Source organism: Triticum aestivum, chromosome 2A, assembly GCF_018294505.1.
Source record: "Triticum aestivum cultivar Chinese Spring chromosome 2A, IWGSC CS RefSeq v2.1, whole genome shotgun sequence".
NCBI lineage: Eukaryota > Viridiplantae > Streptophyta > Magnoliopsida > Poales > Poaceae > Triticum > Triticum aestivum.
In genome coordinates, this window is record NC_057797.1 from 141687576 (window position 1) to 141692674 (window position 5099).

Genomic DNA, 5099 nt, shown 5'->3' on the forward strand with positions numbered 1-5099 from the left:
GAAAATTCAGGCACATACCGAAATAATAAATACTTACTGCTGGTAGATAGATACTTAGTGATGATACAGTGTTATAGAAGTTTTTTATCAATTATTTACAATGTTATTAGGAAGCAAGGTAGATACCCAGAGATACATCTTATGAGGCAACGAACATTAGATGGAGTCATCGTTGCACGTTTCATGAATATTGAAAACGGCTTTGCTGTCCAGGCAACCTTTATTAGTGCTAAAGCCTGGGTTTGTTCAAAACACTGAAAGTACAAGCGTATGAGGACAGCAACAGGGTAGCAGAGTCTTCACTTGTCCTTGCGAGTGGTGGTTTTAGTATCCACAGCAAAGGCTTGGGATATACTGGAAAGCAAGCGGACATCCTTCAAACTGGTCTAAGAGGCAGCAGATAGCAAGTAAAACAAAAAAAATCAAACTGAATTCAGACCATAGAACATCAAGTTCGCGCCGAGGGCCAACGACCTGGCCGCCACCCCAAACGTCCGCGGTCGCCGCAGCTTGCCAGCTTTCCTGTCGCTGCAACTTGCCAGCTTTCCCTCGGTGACCTCCTCCGACTACCCACCTGCACATAGAGCAGCGCAGCCTCCAGCTCCAGCTCCAGCCTCAAGCTTTCACATTTCCACAAAGTAGTTTCTATCCAGAATTTAATCATGTACAACCAGACCACTCAACTAAGTTACAAACAAAGGACAATTAATGGAATTACTATTTATAAGAACATCATATGTGTATTTCACACAAGACACACTGCCAAGGTAAGGGTAAATCTGGTTACAACACAACAGAAATTACATAAAAGCAAGTTGTTAAAGATAGAAACAGAGAAATATATAGATATATTCATATCTATCAAAACTGCTACATTCAAGCCGATTCCAAGAACCATGGTTATATGGTTTTGCATTAAGTTGCAATGTACTTCTTCTCAGACCTTCATACGTTCCAACAAAGCAACATATTCAACTATAAAATTGGTTCAACTGAAAACTAATCTCACACTAAATTGATCTGGTTGGTATCCGATAGCAGAACAAGTTTGAGGGGTTGATAACCCATGATACCAACTATGTAGGGATGCACGAAGCAGAAACAAAAGTAACAGTGATACATAAAGAGAAATGATTTGTACATACAACAAGATATCTGAAAGGATCTTATTTTGCCAACAAAATATTTATGCATCGGTTCGCTTCATTTGAAATCTGCATACCCAAAAAAAATATTAAGGTAAGAAAACAGTAAAGCCGAACAAAGAACAGATCTAATGATAATATAAAGGGTATACCTTTGCCACCGCATCTTTTGCCACATGCAGAACTTTTTCAAGAAACAACTGAATAGATTCTTCTAAAGTATCTTTTTGAGAGCAAACTAATCATTGCTATAAAAAAGAATGATTAATTAAACTAATCTTCCTGTGCATAGGCATGAATAGTGGACCTGATTATTGAGCATCTCAGCAATTAAAAACAAAGCAATCTGCCTAGCATCCAGTACCTCATGTACTGAAAGGCTGGAATTAGAATGCAAATAGTTTGAACCCTATTTTTCAAATACTCATTATTGTTTAGCACAGAAATTAGAAGATTATGCTTCAGAAAAAACAAACTGAACTATTATAAAATTAAGTACTTTGGGTTCCCCTAGTAACTACATTTTGTAAGGAAATCAGGTTGCAAACCTTTGACCACATGGAGTTGTCATTACCAAGTGAAGCCTTAATCAACTGTTTTATTGTTTTGTGCTCTTCCGAACTTGATATTTCTACATCAGTGCTTATCTACAAAGTTGAGAAAATAAATTAAAGCACTTCACAAAGATTTAGAAAAGGAAAAAAAACGGCAGTACACACAATCAAGTAAAAGGATTTTTCGTCAGTACATGATGAAGTTGTGGTATGCTCAAACCGTTGTCAGCATGCATGTTTGTCTTTATAGAACTAAGGTTTACAACCATATCTCCCTCTTGAACATAATTTCCTATAGTTGAACTCACTGGTTGAACTAACAACAGTATGCCCATCAGGGGTGTGCAGACTGAAGAAACATAAACACTAACACGGTTATTAATGTAATGCAAATTAGTGCAGTTATTGCTTTGCGGACATATGGACACCGTCCGCCTGCATCCCTACTCTATGGTATATAAGTTGGGAACCATTTTGAATTTTGGGTTTAAGATGAGGTAGACAAAATAAGCAAGGTAGAGTGAAAAGAATATAATAGAAACAAACCTTTGCATGCTCTTAGTATGGTATATCTCCCTGCTATGATCATCATTATAATTGAAGATCCATACCTGCAAAAGCAGTAAAAAATAGTGAGACATCACCTAAAAATGATTACCGTGTGAATCTGGATCTGCAAAAGTGGCTTGTAACAAATTCCCATCCTGTTGGGTTGTAGTCAACATCCATCCTGACAACTCACCTCGTGTAAGACTTGACTTCTAAAAATCAAATATAAATCAAAAGGAAAAGAATACTGCATGTTGCCAATTGGCTTGATACAGACCTAAATGAAATGGTAACTTTCAGGTGTACATTGTATAATGTAAGGCAGGAACTGCACATCTCACTTAGTTCAGTGACGCATTACACTACAATGAAATAGCACCCCATGAATAAAATCCTTCCTTATTGCAGCTTCAGTTTTGCTTGATATATCCTTGAAGTGTTTGTGTGCTATTCGTATTGACAGGAGATATGCATATGCTAGCACATGCACTTACCATACAGATCTATATAAACCACTCGTTTTCTCTACCAAGCGAGTGACCTTCACATATATCTATATTTGCTACTGACAATTTGAGTTCCTCAAACAGAAGGAATCATCCAAGAGTGATCGAACGAAGAATGGTGTACTCTTTTAAACAGAAGAAAGGCATGGCTGAAACACATTTTTTTTCTAGAGCATATTTTTAGTTCTGTGAAATAAGAAAGAAGAAAGAACGCAATAGAACAGCTAAAAAGAAATTAAGTATGCACACGTACATTGTTCTTCAGTCTTCCTCAAGGTCCTTCCTCTTGTATTCTTCATCCGATCTGCACACATCTTGTTTAGAAAAAACATAAATCAAGAAATTAAAATCTGGTGGGCTGGGTGAGTCAAAAAATCAGTGCTCATCCAAACGACTTCACCAGCTTGGTCAACGATCAATATTTTGGATGGGCAGCTGTAGGAATCAATCCAAACAGCCGCTGAGTTCTTCATAGTAAAATCCGTAAAATGCAACAGCTTACCAAATTCTATGGTCAATCATGTCATGAGCAAACTTCAATAACAATTTTGGATAGACTGTTCATGCCCTGCTGCACTCGGGCGGAAACAATAACTTACTGACAACGGTGCTATTCAGTGTCAGAAAACACCCGATATAAAGTTAACCGACATTCCTAGTTTTCTTGTATAGTATGATCATACCAACAAATTCTGAAACTTATGAATTGGCTGACTTAACCCAATATATAGCCCATGCTAAATTGGTCGTAGTTGGTTTTAGTCTTTCAGTTCGTAAAATCCCAAAGGGATCACAAAACTGATTTGCAGAAATTCACATGCTACACTTCATTAGATGAAACAGAACCCACTACCTAATTAGCATGTCGCATTTCAATTCAATAGTCTGCACGTTATCTTCGTGAGCAGGACGATGCCCAAAAAAGAAGCACTAAGGATCATGAAATAGCTTCTACATAGTCTATCAGAACCGCACCTCAATATGACCAGAAAATCAGAGCATTTGTGCCAGGTCAAGAACCTAAGAATATCCAGGCATCAACATTTAAACAAAGCCACACAGCAGCGACAGTTGTGGTGGCATCAAGAACCAACAGCCAGGTTAAATGGCACAACACGAGAATGCTAAGCGAGATCCAAGAAAGATGCAGAAGCCGTCATACCATCAGTACAGCGAGTGCGCCACGCGAAGGAAAAAACCGGCGAGCAGCGAGATAAGAAGGAGCGAAGCGAGTGGGCAGCGAGAGCGAGACCTAGCCCGCGTCTCCCCCTGGGACCCTCTTTCCTCTTGCCGCCGCCGCCGCCACCGCCGATGGAGAAAGTGGGAGGAAATAGGAGAGGGAGGTGCAGCAGACGGGAGAGGGTCATCGGCTGCTGTCGGCCTGCACCCGCGAGGTCGGGCATGACCTGGCGGCGTCTTGATTCGCTCCTCACACCGCCGGCTGCAGGATCCATGTTACTCCCGCACGACTGCCATCTCTCTGCCCAGCGTCCTACCTCATCACCGGCCGCCCTCCTAATCCTTTGTCTCAGGTATCTTTGTGAGCACGAGAATGCTAAGCGAGATCCAAGAAAAAAGCAGAAGCCGTCATACCATGTGGCACGTCGAGCCGATCCGGGGGAGGACTTCCGCCGCCGCCAGCAGCAGCCGCTGGTGCGGCCCGTGGTGGAGGCGGGTGAGGGTGGGCGCGCGAGGGGCTTGCCGGGGGCGGAGGCGGGGGAGGGGGTGTCAGGCGCCCCGAGGTGCGGCGCAGGGTCTGACCCATGTGTCGGCGCCGGCGAGAGGGAGCGGGTGGCGAAGCAGAAGATGTGTAGCATAGATTTGGGATGAGCCACGACTTCCTACTGCCCGCTGCCCTTTTTCATAGCGAGGAATAGCGAGGACGTGGAGGCAACGGTCATGTCTAGCACACCCTTCATCATTTATATGTTCAATATGTTCAATGCAAAGGCAGAGCACCTGCCATTTGTCCTCAAAAAAAGAAAAAAGAGGAAATGGGGCAATGTAATTTAATTACCTTAAATTTTGAGATACAATTGTTGCCGCTGTCGATCTGTAGGCTGCGGCCGTCCGAGGCGGCGAGGCACCAGGAACACGCACAGAGGATAGGAGAGATCAGATACGAATTGAAAAACGAAGACACGGTGAGGCGTGCGGTTGCGTACATGACTAATCACGGTCATTAATCACGGCAAGAGTCAAGGAATCCTCGTGGGCTTTTCACTTGTGGGCCCTTTGCTTTAGTTGCTTAGTCCGTGACAACCTCGTGTTGATGGGCCAGTCATAATTTTTTAATGGGTTCACATCAGGTAAACTTGCAGATACATCCACGTATGGAGCAAAAT

The 5099-nt window shown here is 42.4% G+C and overlaps 1 long non-coding RNA gene across 3 annotated transcripts; it reads right to left on the reverse strand.

Moving 5' to 3' along the window:
* Positions 1-291: 291 nt before the first annotated feature.
* LOC123188036 (uncharacterized) lies at positions 292-4631 on the reverse strand. Of its 3 annotated transcripts, none has more exons than XR_006494302.1 (4): positions 4348-4631; positions 3008-3068; positions 2246-2310; positions 292-1792 (listed from the first exon to the last, which is right to left on the reverse strand). It is a non-coding gene; the product is annotated as an uncharacterized lncRNA (long non-coding RNA). The 3 variants fall into 3 exon arrangements; XR_006494303.1 differs by lacking the exon at positions 4348-4631 and having other exon boundaries at positions 292-1214; positions 1298-1792; positions 3008-3785; XR_006494301.1 differs by lacking the exon at positions 4348-4631 and having other exon boundaries at positions 3008-3785.
* Positions 4632-5099: the final 468 nt, after the last annotated feature.